Raw genomic sequence first — 16,847 nt, forward strand, 5'->3', positions numbered from 1 at the left:
TAAAATAATACAATAAAACAAGATCAACAAAAGATAAACAAAAGAAAGCTGAGGTGGCTGTATTAATATTGGATGAAAGAGACTTCAAGACAAATCTGTCAAAGGAGTCAGAGCTCTAAATTTGTATGCATGTAATGAAGTATCTTTCAGACATAAAATGTAAATAGAAATAGAAATGCATCATGAATTTGAAAATTCTGTATTTATGACAGATTTTTAATTATTCATATGTCAAGTAGGAAAAAATTTATAAAGATGAGAGCAACACTTTTATAAATTTGATTTAATGGACATATTTAGAGCCCTGAACCAATTATTAGAAAATTCATGTCCACTCACTTAACCACAAATCAAGTCTTAACAAATTTCCATAAATTTCTGTAATACAGACTATTTTATCTGCCCACAAAACAACCAAATTAGAAATCAATAGCTAGAAGACAATGAGTAAAATTTTGTTCCTTGGGTATCCTTTCTAAACTATCCATGCTTTGAAGTAAAAAAAAAAAATTAATGAAAATTAAAATGTAGACAGAGATGGGACCGAATGATTAAATTCTGCAATTTAAACCATGTGAGATCTAGCTAAGGCAGAATGTAAATGGAAATTTATAGCTGTTATTACAAATGAAGAAACAAAAATATTGATCAATTTACTTATAAAATGAGGAAAAAAGAAAGAATAATTCAGAGAAAACAAAATGAAGGAAATGATAGCAATAAGATATATAATCAGTAAAGCAGAAAACAGACATCTAATGGAAAGATCTACAAAGACAAAACTTATTGCTTTGATAAAGATCAAGAAAATTAACAGTGTTGTCAATTTGTTCTTCAAAAGTGGGGCAAAAGCAAACAGCATTAAGAATGTAAAAGGCAACATAAATATAGATATAATAGATACTAAAATAACAAGCCACTTTAAGCCAGTGATTTTGGAAGCAGAATAAGTAGACAATTTCCCTAAGAATAAAATGTCCAAAACTGAATCCAGAAGAAAGAAATAGGCTTATAAGTTCTATACCATTGAAGAAATCGAAACAATAGTTCAACAAGGAAATAACCTTGTACAGTTTATTTGAAATGAATATATCTAAACATACAGAATCATGTTTTAAGGGAACAGATATGTATTATATATATTCTTATAGAGATATATAAAACATAGAAACATTCCCCAGCTAATTCAGGGAATTCAATATAAAAATTTGGCAAAGTCAGCACATGAAAGAAAAATCTCAAGCCAATTTTATATGTTCGCATAGATAGAGAAATAAAAATAAAATAGCATGAAGAATTCAGTAATATTTTAGGCCATCATAATGTTTTATGACCAAATTAGATTTATTTCAAGAATGTGAGGGTGGCTGTACATGAAACCATCTATAAAGCAACTTAACTATATTAACAGATTAAAGGAGAAAACTTATTATCTCAATGGATACAGGAAAACATTTGATAACATCAAATATGCATCTGTGATAAAATGATAAGCACAATTTCTTAATATAGAGAGAAATTGCCAAAAAAAAAACCCAACAGATCAATATACTCTAGTTTGTAGTTTTTTAATTTTTAAAAGAACTTCTAAAATGATCTAAAATATATCATACCCATGTAATGTCCACCTAATTCAAGTAATTGAACATTGTCAGTGCCCCAGAGATTCCCTTCATGCCTTCTCCCATACACTGCTATGACTCCTCCTCAAAGGTAACCACTACCCACAACACTTATTTCTAAAATCATGGGACAATTTTGTCTGTTTTTGAACTTGAAGTGGAGTCATATAATATATACTCTTCTATATCTGTGAGTATCTTCTATGTTATTGCATGCACCAGTATTTCATTGTTTTTAATTTTTGTATAATATTCTATTGCAAAAAAATATTCAAATTTATTTACTTACCCTATCAATGAAAATTTCAGTTATTTCAAATTTTGAATGTTAAGAGAAAGGCTACCATGGGCATTCTACTCCTATCTTTTGGTATTTTCATGTATGAATTTTTATTGCACATGTGAAATAAACATTTGTGAAAGAGAGTCTTTCCATATATAAAATTCTTGGTTGGCAACCATTTCCTTTAGCACTGGAAATACTTTTTGTCACTGAATTCTTGTCTCCATGGTTCCTGATGGAAATCAGCAATTAATCTTATTGGGGCTTTCTTGTACATTACACATCAATTTTTTCTTGCAGCTTTCAAAACTCTCTCCCCATCCTTGGTATTCACTGACTATTTTGTGCCTGGGTGTGGTTCTCTTCATGTTTATATTGTTTGGTATTCTTGAATATGTATATTCATGTCTTTCATTAAATTGGCTAAGTCTTTCACTATTATTTCTTGAATATTCCTTCTTCCCTTTTCCTTTTCTCCTTCTGGGATTCCTGGAATGTGTATATTGTTTCACTTGATAGTGTCCCACAGCTCTTCTAGGGTCTGTTTCCTTTTCTAAATTCTTTTTTTCTTTCTATTCCTCAGCCTAAATCTTTTCCATTGTCTTGTCTTTGAGTTCTCTGATCCTTCTTTGAGCTCCAATCTGCTGTTAAAACACTTTAATGATTTTTTCGTTTTATTTAGTGTGAACTTCAACCCCATTATATTTGTTTTGTTCCTTTTAAAAATTCCTATATCTTTAATGAGATTCTTATTTTGTTCATCCACTGTTTTTCCAATATCATTAGGTCTTCCCTTTATCTTCTTGAGATATTGAGGATCATCTTATTTACTATTTATTTATTTATTTATTTATTTATTCCCCTCCTTGTGGCTTGCTTGCTGTCTGCTCTCTGTGTCCATTCACTGCACATTCTTCTGTGTCTGCCTGTCTCCTTTGTTGCACCATCTTGCTGCACCAGCTCTCCACAGGCACAGGGCATGGGTGCAGGCCAGCTTGCCTTCACAAGGAGGCCCTGGAATGTGAACCTAGGTCCTCCTATATGGTAGGTGGGAGTCCAGTCAATTGGGTCACAGTCACTTCCCTGGGAATCATCTTTTAAAAGTTTTTTTCTTGGAAGCAGCTGTGGCTCACCTGATAGAGTGTCCACCTACCATATAGGAGGTCCAGGGTTTGAACCCAGGGCCTCCTGGCCCATGTGGTGAGCTGGCCCATGTGCAGTCCTGCTGCACACAAGGAGTGTGTCATGCCATACAGGGGTGTCCCCTGCATAGAGTAACCCCATGCACCCCACAAGGAGAGCTGCCCAATGCAAAAAAAGCACATCCCACCAAGGTGTGGGGCTGCACACACAGAGAGCTGATGCAGCAAAATAATGCAACAAAGAGATACAGATTCCCCGTGCTGCCAAGAATGCAAGTGGACACAGAAGAACACACAGCAAATGGACACAAGAGTACAGACACTGGGGGGAGGGGAGGGGAGAGAAATAAATAAAATAAATGTTTTTTAAAAAACATTAAAAAAAGTCTTTTTCTTATATGCCAAAATCTGGCCCTCTTCATTGATGGTTTTAGGTTTTTTTATCATTTTAGGGGGGTGAGCCATCATTTCTGGTTTCTTTGTCTTGTAATCTTGTGTTGTACTCTGTGATTTTAATATTTTAATGAATTTTATTTGGGATGCAATCCCTGAACTGTTTCTTCCTTAAGTTTATCCAGCTAGTGATATGACTGAGATTTCCTTGAATTCCAGGTGCTAAGGAAAACAATAAACCAATGCCAAAAACTTCTTTGATTACCTTTGCAAATTGGCTGTGCTGTGGCTGGTGTACTTTTCAGAGTGTAATTCTCCTATGGGATGATCAGCTTGAGGCAAATGCCTAATGAGGGTTTTCTCAGTCTTATCTGTCTTGCCTGACCCTGAGATTTGTCCTTGATTTGTCATTGTTCCTGGCTTAGGAATTCCTCTATTTACAGGAATTCAAATGCTTCCTTTACTCCTTTTGAAACAGACTTTTCCTCCCTCCCTCCTGAAACAGACAGTTTTTTGGCCCAGGCTACTTGGACTTAATGGTTTCTTATATTGCTTTGGCTGTGCAAGCTACTTCTGCCTGCAGAGTAATTTGTGTGTGTTTTTGGGTGGGGGAAAGCCAAAGAGTAGTTTTCAGGTTTAGACTTTCAGGTTGCCAACGGATAGAGTGGTACCAACATGCCAACACCCCAGGATGCCCATACGGGTCACTCTGCTCCTTCTGGAACAGAGCCAGGGCTCACAGTGAAAGAATAGGCTGGGACAACACTTTCCCAGAGGAGAATTGGAGGACGGTCTGCCAAGGGTGACGCAAGTTTCACCTACCATTTTTAAACCTACAATTTCTTTATTCGGTACTTGCCTAGTTACTGCACGTCTTTAACTCTTCTCCAGAGTTTTGAGGAAGATGGCCCAACCAGTATTTGTTAGTTAGTTGAAGATTCTGTGGGATAATAGTACCCTGAAACATCTTCTACTGCTAACTTGGTTGACCAGAAAGACATGCTGGTTTTTTTGTTTTGTTTTGTTTTGTTTTACAAATATAGGTATCTAATTATAAAATACTGGTTGTATAGTAAATAATCTAACCTTGTCCAAAAAGAGGTACGGGGTTTGCCTTCAGCATCTGGGAAGTATTCTCTAAGACTTTGGAATCATCACTGATAGCAGTGTCTTGGTTTTCCTGGGGCCCTATGGATGGATAGTCCAAATACATGATTTTGGGTGAGGCTGGCCATGCCAGAAAGAACAACAGTGTGATTTAGGAGGGGGCTTTGGGCTACATAGACTCAGTTGGTCTCTTTAGGGATTGGAGACTGAGATCAGACCCTTAGGCAATCATACCTATTTATTTGGTGGAGCCCCAGTGAAATTCTGGAAACCAAGGTTTGTGTGACCTTGCCTGAATGGCAATACTCCATCAATATTGTCAAACATAGATGCCACAAAAGTAATTCTGTGCATTACTCCATGGAGAGAGAACAATGGAAGCTTCAGGTTTGATATTTTTCCTGTACTCTGTCCTTTGTGCATCTTCCCTTGGCTTATTTTGAGCTCTATCCTTTTTCTGTAATATACCGTAAGTGTGAATATAACACCTTTCTTTGAGTTCTGTGAATCGTTCTAGTGAATTATCACATCTGAGGGTGGTTTGGGGGACCCCTGAGCCTGCAATTGGTATCATAATTGAGGGCAGTCTTGTGGGCACTGTGCCCTCTAACTTTGCACTTGGCTAAATTTTACACTGGACTATATGTAAACATTTTACAATCTGTCTTCTTCCATTAATATGGCATAAACTTATTCATTTAATTAAGTTGTAGAGGATAATATTTCATAATACTGTGCTTTAGGATCTCTGGAAATATAATGAGTATATAGACTCTACAGGACCCTTTATTTTTTGGTGTGATTTTTATCGAGCACAAGTGAGTGCTTGCCTCCCTGGGAGGCAGTGTGGAGCGTTCGCTATTAAGCTATGTATTTTTATTTCCCTTGTAAAATGAGCCCTAGTCGACAGTAAAACTTGGGTTTCTGCTCCATTTCTAAAGAAATGCCTTAGATCTTCCAAAATAGGGAGTGAATGTATTCATTCTGGGTGGAAGCAGTGCTTTCTCTAAGAAGGCTACCTAACGAAAGACTCTTCAGTTTATCTCTTATCTTACTTGCCAGGGTTGTGGCCTCATTACTGCTTCCTAAATTACCTTTTCCTTTTCTGTCTACTGAACTCAAGCTCTTCTTTTTTCCTTTCACCCCTCAGCACAATAACTCATGATCAGAATTGTTGTGGGATTTACTTATATGGACTTGGGAAAACTAACCTCACTGTTTTCCAAAATCTAACCATGGGAACCAGCTATATTTTAAAGTCATTCTTTGGCCATCTTTCACTTAGCTTCTCTATTTACAACATTAGTTTAATTTTAGAAATCTTTATAAATGCTGATTACATGCTTTATGCTTAGTTTGACAGAAGGATGGGTAAACTGGTTTATAATTACCACATTATTTTATGGTTATAATAAATACATTTAAATTGTAATTTTAAGCCAGTTCATTTTCAATCCCCAAATCTTAATGTGCTGCCTCAAATTAAACTATAATTTGGCAGCCAATTCTGGTAAATGTACCAAAGAGCTAGTTAGGGGACTGTAACCAGGAAAATTTATTTTGTTTTATCCACAAAGAAAATTATCTTTGGGCTTACACACTCAAGTTACTTAATTCTTCTTAAAATAATGAGTTTGTAAGTACTCTAAGAGAAATAATAAAAAATTAAATGCATATAAAAAATTCTGACCCAATGTGTAGAATTCACAATAAAAATCACTAGAAGGTAATGGTGTATACCTATCCAATGATATAGACCATGTTCTAGTTTGTAACTTTCTTTGTAAGAAATGACACATTTAAAAAAATAAGAAATGGGGAATTCAAAATAATCTAAAATGGCTCTTCTCTTTTCTGGCACAGATGGCATATGAAAGGGAATTCTGGCAATAGGCTTAAGGAATTTCAAAGATTCATGTTATCTGTTAAGTACTTCAGTATTAATGCCTGATGTATCTGACAATGTTTAGCCTAGATGGATTCAAATCCATTATTGTGGGAAATATTCTTTAGCGTTATTTTTCCAGCCTCGGTGATAACATCTTGACTCTTTAGAGTTTTTCCTTTGCCAAGAGATAAATATTGTTAGCTGAATATTAGTATCTGATCATCCTGCCTGTGATGGGATAGATTAATTGAGTAACTTTGTTAATAACAAGGATCCTGACTTCTAATAAATATATAGACATCTGAAAGAACTGGTTCACATCAGTAGGTCTGTCTTAATATATGCTAGCCCTATGTGATTGGGGTGAAGGGAGAGATTTGCTAGGAAATATCATGATGTCTACCTGCACCTGCACAAAGCATTTCAATGCCCTTGATCTTGGCCCAGTGGGGCAGGGATTGCTGGAAAAGTGTGATCGGGGCAGGCTCACAGTTTTCCACAGCTGAGAGTAGTTATTCATAAGGAGAAATGAGTAAATGCTATCTCTTGTCTCTTTTTCTCTCTCCCTTTTGTTTCTCCCTTTCTTTATCTCCCTTCCTTCCTCCCTCTTTTCTTCCCTTCCTTCCTTCCCTCCTTCCTTCCTTCCCTCCTTCCTTCCTTCCCTCCTTCCTTCCTTCCTTCCTTCCTTCCTTCCTTCCTTCCTTCCTTCCTTCCTTCCTTCCTTCCTTCCTTCCTTCCTTCCTTCCTTCTCTTCCCTTCCCTTCTTTCTTTTCTTTCAAAAGACTTTAAAAAAGAACCAACAGTAAAGAATACAAACAACAAAAACAGCTATAGTCAAAACTGCCCTATAAGCTGTGAAGATCAGGAGTCATGGGGATTTACTCCTGTGTGTAGAGTCCCTTCACTGATTCCTGATGTAATTGGAAGATCCTGCTTTCTTCTCTGGGCATTACAAATTGTTTGTCTCTGGCCTAGGACTAGCAAGCCTCCAGGAGTAGTCAGTCAGGGACAAGCAGGGGACCAGAGGAATGAAGGAAATTCAAACTTGCTACTTTGCTTTATTGATCAATGCAACTTACATGTGTGAGGGAATCCACTACTTTGGAAAGTCCTTCTGACATTCAATAGAATCTGACAGACAGCTTATACTTCCATTTTTTTTTTTTTTAGATTTATTTTTTAATTATTTCTTTCTCTCCCCTCCCCCCTCTCCCCCGTTCGCTATGTGTTCTTCTGTGACCGCTTCCATCCTTATCAGCGGCACCGGGAATCTGTGTTTCCTTTTGTTGTATCATTTTGTGGTGTAAGCTTTCCGTGTGTGCAGTGCCTTTTTGAGTGAGGATAATGTGGGTCACCATTCCAAAGATGCCCTAAAGGTTAAAGATGTAATTGTTGATTATATTATTTTCCCCAGCTTATTTTTTCTCTCTGATTCTCTAACATGTATTTTAATTTTATTCCCCAATGATCTCCCTTAATCTCCCCATCCCAGGTTACTGGAAGGGATGGATCAACTTAAAATTTATGAAACAGAATGGGAATCATTTCACTATAATGCTCAGTGTCATCTCAGGTCTAGGATGACTTCACCTTTAGTGGACATTAATTCTGAATACTATCAGGATTAGGAACGATAATTTCATTAACTGACTATGATAGTCATGACCAGCAATACTGTTTATCTGCGTTCAGATGAAATTTTCAAAGAACAGTAACTAAAATACTCCCAAAAAGCAGGAATTACAAAAGGAAGAATAGGCTGGCCCATGCGCAGTGCTGCTGTGCACCAGGAGTGCCATGTCACGCAGGGGTGTCCCCCATGTAGGGGAGCCCCATGCGCAAGGAGTGCACCCCGTAAGGAGAGCTGCAAAAGAAATTGCAACCTGCCCAAGAATGGTGCCGCACACACGGAGAGCTGACACAACAAGATGACACAACAAAAAGAGACACAGATACTGGGTGCCGCTGATAAGGATAGAAGCGGTCACAGAAGAGCACACAGCAAATGGACACAGAGAGCAGACAACTGGGGGGGGGGGGGAAGGGGAGAAAAATTAAAAATAACAAACTAAATAAATAAATCTTTAAAAAAAAAAGGAAGAATGGGTCTCAAAGCAGAATTATCTTACATAGCTCAAATCCCAAATGTATTTCTAGAACAGTGTTGTCCAGTAGAACTTTCTCTGATGAAGTGTTCTCTACCTGAACTGTTCAACACTACAGCTTCTAGCCCATGAGGCAACTGGGTACTTGAAATGTGGCTAGTTAGGCTGACGAACTCAATGTTTAATTTAATTTAAATTTAATTATTTAAATGTAAATATAAACGGCCATATGTGCCTAGTAGCTACTGAATTGGACAGTGCAGTTCTACTCGTCCCTTTTCTGAAATTTTAAAAACATGATGATAAGATGATAATAAGAAAATTTGATACTAAAGAAAAATTTTATATATTTTATATTGTATATTTTACATGATCATATTCTATTATAAAATAAAACTTTATAAGGACTAAAAGAAGGAGGTGTTTGCATAAACAAATCCACTTCCAAAATTACATTGATATTTATGCTTTAGCATTGACATTGCATTTTTTACTCTTTAAGAGAAATAATAGTGATTTTTAGTTAAAAACATGATGAAAATATGATTATGACAATATTAGAACAATTCTAATATGACATTTTATTTAGTTCTTTATTTGCTTATTTCTAAAAAGTAACCTATTTCCTCTTTTAAAAATAGCTTTTGAAATGTAACTACATACCACAAAGCTCCCCTATTTGCAATGCACAATTCAGTGGTTTTACATACAGAGTGGTGCAACCATCACCAATCTAATTTAGAATATTTTCTTCATTCCCAAATGAAATCTTATATCCATTAACAGTCTCTCCCCCCTTCAGCATTAGGCAACCCACTAATGGACTTTTTATTTCTATATATCCACATACTCTAGACGTTTTATATGAATGGATTCATAAGATATGTGGTATTTTGTGACTGCTTCACTAACAGCTTCATTTCTCTCACTCCAAAACCTGTATTTTTACCTGAAACAAAATATGTGAATATGGTTAAAATAAACAAATATCACTTATAAAAATGTCCAGACATTTCCAGAGAAGGGGAAAAAAATCCAATACATGTTAATAGAGAAGTGCAATCATCAATAAAAACACTTATGAAACCAGTAGCTAGAAGTATAGTCCATAAAGTATTTTTTGCTTTCTTCTGCCTGAAGTAACTATACCTGATATGTGCAGAGTGCCCATAAAATAGCATCAGAGATTGCCTGGAAGACTTCTAACCCTCTTCAGCCTAGTTTTGTTCCCTCTGTTTCCCTATGCAATCTTCCCTCATTTTCAGGAGCTGCATGTCCTTCTTTGGAGGTTCCCAATGATTGCTTAGAGCACCTAACGTTAAGTAGGCAAATGGTACAAATCCTCCTCTTCTTTTCCGGTGATTCACTCTTTGCGGGGAATGCCAAGGCTGATCTTTTTTCCTGGTGTCCGGCAGAGTTTTACATGGATAATTTCTTTTCTCTTTTGCCGGTGCTCCCTTCTTCCTTCTTGTTTCATTTCCACCTGGCATTTGAATATGTGTACATCGAAGAGGGCTGGAGGACAAATTCCTCCTACAGAAAAAATAACCTATCCCAAATCTCTTCTCTGAGCATTATTGGGTCCCTTAGGCTTAATGGGCCTGAGTCCATCTTCCTGAAAATGGGGTCCTAAGTAGAAGGTGCTTCAAGCCCTTATACAAATGGACTTCTGGAAGGTTCCATACCTCTGCTTGCTGGCATGTCCACACATTTTGGAAGCCCAGATCCACACGGCAGTAAATGGAGACTGGGAAACCCACGCTATTTCTTCCCGTTGCTCCACAGACCCTCTCAGGACAGAAATGGGGTAGAATCTGTCAGTGGAACTGTCTGGTAGTGGGTCCTTCTACACTCAACTTCCACCACCCCAGATTTTGGCTATTATGGAATTATGACATTCTTTCACTTTTTCCTTATATCTGTGGTGGTAGTTACCAATTCTCCAGTAACTCAGAAAATCCTCATGTTTCTCATGCAGTTAAGTTGACTTTTTAAAAATCTACATTTCAAATGCTTGTCTAGAAAGTATACAGTATAAAAATTATCTGTCGATGGCAGAAAACTACCAGTTGGAAAATTAAATATGCAGGTAAGCATTACAAGTAAAATGTTCAACACACCAGGAGTTATTTGGTGCTATGTGATCCAAAAGGAAGGACTGCTTACATAGTTCCTACTTACAAACATTAATGAATTCTGTCAAATGAGCAGTTGGTGGGCTCAGAGGTACTTCCTGTGTTTTTATACTGCACAGTATAAATTGAATAAAATATTGCTAATTCCAGTCACTGAGAAAGGGAGGAAGGTGAAAGAGTTTGGAATTTCTTGAAAAGCTATTTAAGTTGGTATTAAAAAAAACATTTTTCAGGCATCCAATGTCAATTTAGACTTACAGAGGAAAAAACTTCTTCCATAAGCTATGGGACATAGTGGGAATTATTTCTGATATTAAGTTTTGGGTTTTTTTTTTTTTTTTTTAGGGTTTTGGAACATTTGATGTTGGATTTTATAGATAACCCTTCAATCTTTTGGCCTCTATCCCTGTTGTATGGACAGATATGAACACCATCCAAAAACAGCTCTGTTCTGGGGCTGGAGCAAGGCAGAGGGTAACCGTCTGTGCCTCCATGTGAGCGTGAGCATGTGGATTTCAGGACAGATGCAGTTATTTCTCTGGTTTCAGAAACTTAATATTTCCCGACTAGTGTGGCATCAGTAATACCCTACTTTTTCCTTTCTCGCTTATCTTCCTTCCCTCTTTAGCCAGAAAGAAATGCAATTCACTGAGATGTTATTTTACTCTATATGTTCAAGACGACATGAGACATAAACTTTGCTGACTTCTTTTGATCACTTCTTTCATTCTACAGCCATGTGCTGAGTTTGGCAATTAGTGGAACTAGAAAGAGAGTTGGTAAAACAGGTGAGAGTAATAATGGACTGTTTGACAACAATGGAAAGCCAAGCAAAGCATCTCTAGGGCTTGTGAGCAATCACCCTTGTCCTGCGAGAAGGGACTTCTGATGTTTGTAGGTGAAGCCAGGTGCTCTGGCAGGAACAGGGGCAGTCCACTGCCTAAGGTTCTGGAAAGGCCTGTGGGTTCTGATAGCAAACGAAGCCAAGACTTTATACCCTGGTGGATACCCTCACCTCCTTTCAGCGCTGAGTGAATTCCAGTTGAATGGAAGAATGCATTTCTCTGCACTTCTTGATCCTTGTGTACACGTCTGGGAGGACACCAGAATACCTGGGTAGACACTGGAGATACAACAGGTAAAGACAAATACTCTTATTGCCCTGAAGGAAATTATGGTCTAGTGGTAGGGATTTCCAGGTAAAAGATGATGATGACATGGCATTACGTCTGAAGGCAGCCTAGTAAAGAATACAATAAACTCAGTTTTGAGGGAGGTAAAAGGCATAACCCAACGGGTAACCTCTAACCTGGGAGATTGAAAGGAGGAGTAGGAATTTTCCAGGTAGCAAAAGTAGAAAGGGAATAGAGTTGCTGAAAAAGTGCCATGGGAGAAAGACAATGAATGCAGGCAAAAATGCTTTCTATTTTGATGATCGTTGGCTCCCTTAGATCTTGAGATGTGAGTAAGAGCCCTCTTTGGGTCCTTATTTTCTCGGTGCTCTTTTATAAGTTGATTTTTGTGTGGTGCCAAATGGAGTTAGTGCTTAAAATGTCCTAATCCATTAGTCTTCAGGCGTTTTTCACATTTTCCATTTGAGTGACTGCACTGGACCCACTGACCTCTCCAAAGATTGTTAAAGCCAGAAAGCAAACAACAGCAGACTCCGTGAGTGGTGGATATTTATAGAAAATACAAATTCACTTAGTGTAATTACTGGGGAAAATTAGGGGGAAAGTACGGACTGAATGCCCATCATTTATTAGTTTAGAAAAAAATCAAGTGTAATCTCTGGATAACGGTAGAGATGACTTTTTAAAGTAAAACCTTTTGCCCTAGTGATGCAAACCTCTAACACCAGGGCGTGCTTGCGTGCTGAATCACTCAAATTGTGGCTCAGTGCCCAAAACTCAATTTCTATTGTTCAGTGCCCTCTAAAGCATGTTCTCTCAGAGACTCAGCTTGTTCTGGCAGACCCTTGCTTTATTGAATTTTGCTTGATTTGCTCTTCCTTTTGGGTCTGATTAAAGTCTCCTACTCTTTTCAGCACCCATTTGTTTCTGCTTTAAGGGAAGAGCTTGCTGAGTTAGTCAGTTTTGATTTCCCCTGTGGGTTTCCCCCTCCAGTATGTTTCTCTATTGCAAAGCGCTTGCTGTAGAAAAGTGGGCTGTTGGTGGATGACAGCCCTTGTGTACTGACTAACGACAACTAAGCTTTACATGGTCCTTATTAATGTTCTAAATGCTTTCCATTAATAAACACAATTATTTTCACCAAAACGGATGGGCAAATGCTGTCATTGTCCTCATCTTGTAGGAAGGAAACGGAGGCACAGAGAGCCAAAGGATCTTGCTAAAGCTCATAGAGTTGTAGGTGGCAGGCTTTGCTTCCAAGCACTGTGTTCTGCAACCTCTCAGCAAGAGCCAGGAACTTTGCATGAATCGGCACTGTTGTGGCTGAGCAGAATGCAAGGTTTTAATCTTGTTTTGCATGTGAGAAAACCAAAGGCTCATAATGTTTGTATAATTAGCCCAAAACCACACAACTCATAATTGGCTGAGATGTGTATTGACGGCTAGTTTGTCTCCAATGTCAAATCCTTTGCTCTTAACCAACCACTACTTTGAGCACCATTTTTGCAAAGCTGTGATGTAGAGCTTTTTCTATTTTCCAGGCAATCTTATCCTGTTTCATAGCTTTAAATAGTATCTCTACTCCCATGATTCCCAGTTCTGACCTCTTTCCTGAGTTCTTTTTTTTATACTTAATTTTTTAAAAAAACTTTTAAAGAAGCTTTAGATTACATAAATGTTACACAAAAAATATAAGGGATTCCCATATACCTACTCCCTCCCCCTCCCACATTTTCCCATATCAACAACATCCCTCATTAGTGTGGTACACTTGTTAAAATTGATGAAGACCTATTGAAGCATTGCTACTAACCGTGATGACAGTGTACATTATAGTTTACACTTTATCTCACACAATTTTGTAAGTTATGACAAATATACATATTTTGTATCTGTATCTGTTACTGCAATGTCATTCAGGACAACTCCAATGTCCCGAAAATGCCCCATATTATACCCATTCTTCCTTCTCCCTCCCCTCAGATCCTCTGGTGGTCACAGTCTTTACATCAATGATAAGAGTTCTTCCTTTACTAGAGTAATAATGTCTATAATAGAATGATAATACGTCAACTTTAGTCCATTGTTCATTCCCCAATCCTGAGGATTTGGGGATGGTGATACCCCCATCCCAAGGAAAAGAGAGTGTCTGCAACTGCAAGCAAGATTGCTGTGTCCATCTTCTCTTAGTTTCAAACTCATGTATCCCAAGGGTAAGCAGATATTTTCTGTAATGGGCCAACTCGTAAATATTTTATGGCTTGTAGGTCATGTGTTATGTCTCCAAGAGTGTGAGTGACTTGATGGCATAGATTGTGTCTTGTTCAACTTAGCATTCCTAGCTCCTAGGACAGCATGTGGCAAATAAATTCTCAGAATTTGCTTGTGAGATGAATTAATGAATGGACACAAAACATTTTCCTTGGAAAGATGAGGATGAAAACCTAATTACAGAAACCATTCCTTGATATACTTATGTACATTAACTGTTAAGTGCAAGGGGAGAAATCTTTCTCAAAATCCTGATATTGCAGAAGGAAATGTGTTCTTTTGCCCCATTCCTAAATATAATACTTTGAAAGTGAGATTGCATAAACATGCACAAAGTGGTCATATAGTTGGTATTAATTTGGATGTGAATGGTCAGTTAGTATAGTATTTGGAGCCGGACAGAGCTGGACTCAAATTGTAACACTGCCAATTAGTAGTTCTAGGACAATATGCAATTTACTTAAGCTCTCTGAATCTAAGTTTCTTCTGCTGCAAAATGTAGTTCTAGAAATCATGTGACACGATCATAATATTGTTGTGATGAATATATATAACACATGTTCAAAATAATTTATACAGTGTGTCACAATACTAGTTACTCAGTTAACAGTAACCTTTGTTGTTGTCGGGTTGTTTAATTAGTGTCATCATCCAGCATCTAGGCACAAGTAATCATGAACACTGTACCAAGACAGCAGGCTAACTGTGAAGTTACTGTCCAAGTGGTTACTTTGAACACAATACCAAAAGCTGGGGTGGTTAGTATTAACACATGGCACAAGCAGGTTTCCAGCACTGTCTTGAGAAGGAGCCAGTTAAGATCATCAGTCAAAGGCACTTACTGGGACACGTGCTAAGCTAAGCACTGGGCAATTGAAGAGGGAGCCCCTGCTTTGGGAAGCTAGTCACCTAGTTAACCAGAAAACATACCCAAAGGGATAGAGAACACTGTGAGTTCTACTCAAGTTGCTCATTTAAAAAAATGTACCTGGGATTTCCAAGGACAAAGAGAAGCTCTTTGTTAGTTGGGTCTGCAATGGCTCATTGCTACACGTACCTTCATCCTGGTAAATTATCCATTGTTTTTTTACATTAAATAGTTAGAGAAAGGCAGTAGATCACACAGAGGAACATATTTCCTCTCTCTGATCCCAGTGCCAAGCACAGTGTCTGGCATACATTGCATGCTCAATATATAGGTTGAATGAATGAATGAATGAATAAAAAATGTTCAGCACAGATCTAAGACTGGATCTAGTTCTGCTGTAATATTGACTCCCTTCTCCCCTTTATGTTACAATATTTAATTTCATTATCCAAAATTAATTCATAGAGAAAGAAAAGGTGCCACCATCAACGTTATCTTTATCTCAGGATAAAGGCATGCTGATAACAGTTTAAGTGGATTTCCTTACCAAACCTTAGGAGAATCTTAGTTGGAGTTGAAAGAAATACCTTGCTAGAGCCTTAGGGCCTTACTCAATCCAAAGTTTCATTGGAAGCAACATGTTTTCTTTTAGGCCCTAATCCTAAAGACTAATTATGTACCACTGTGTGCTCCTCAAATTTGAATGTGCAAAAGAATCACCTGGGGATCGTGGTAAAAGGCAGAATTTGATTCAGGAGGTCAAGGACAGCACCTGGCACTCCGCATTTCTTACCAGCTCCCAGGTGATGTAGATTCCGCTGGTTCACAGGCCACATTTTGAGCATCAAGGTTTGACCATCATCTGATAGCCAGCCGGGTATTCTACAAAGAATCTTGTCTTTATAGAATACTCTAGCAATGGAAGAAACTGTATCATGGGTGTGGAGACAGTGGCCGTGGGAGTTGTTGAGGGCAGGGAGAGGGAAGAAGATCTGTGATGTGGGGACATTTTCGGGACTTGGAATTGTCTTGAATGATATTGCAGGGACAGATGCAGGACATTATATATCTTGCCATCACCCATTGAATGGACTGGGAGAGAGTATAAACTACAATGTACACCACTATCCATGTGGGGCAGCAGTGCTCCAAAATGTAGTCACCAAATGCAATGAATGTGCCACAGTGATGAAAGAGGGTGTTGATGTGGGAGGAGTGGGGTGGGGGTGGTACATGGAAACCTCTTATAATTTTTAATGTAACATTTTTTTGTGATCTATGGATCTTTAAAAGCAAAACAATTAAATAAAGATTAAAAAGAAAAAGAATACCTTGCTGGCTATTCAACTAATATCATAACCAACCCAGGCTGAAGTCTCTTGTCATGCTACAGTGTTAGTTTCTCATGAAGTTTATATTATAAGTATTTGGAGCGCTGTCTTTTCTTTTGGGAGGTGCCACAAAATGAGTGCACTTCAGTTGTTTTTTGTATTTAGGTGGAATTTTGTGCTCTCCAGGCTGATATTATATGTACAGGGGGTTTAGCCACATCAATGTCATAATTCCTCATTACAGATCACAGTCTCCACAGGAATGTTGAAGGATTGCTTGCAAAATCATAAAGGAGGCTTAGAATTCTTATCACTTTCCACAGAGCTAAAAAGAAGGCAAATGTATTCTGATAACACTTTTGCAAATTACATCAATAAAGACTATATAAAAAAATGAATGTGTTATAAAAAGCTGGTTGTAAAGTCAGATCTGAGTCTTTGTGCATTTATAGTACAGTTTTCTCAGACTTTCTATAAATAATTTGCTAGCTGTAAGTTGGGTATTTTTATCTAATAAATTTTCAGTGAGTCTTAGTATATATATATTGTAAAACATTAGCAATTTGAAA

Source organism: Dasypus novemcinctus, chromosome 31 (genome assembly GCF_030445035.2).
Source record: "Dasypus novemcinctus isolate mDasNov1 chromosome 31, mDasNov1.1.hap2, whole genome shotgun sequence".
NCBI classification, from domain to species: Eukaryota; Metazoa; Chordata; class Mammalia; order Cingulata; family Dasypodidae; genus Dasypus; species Dasypus novemcinctus.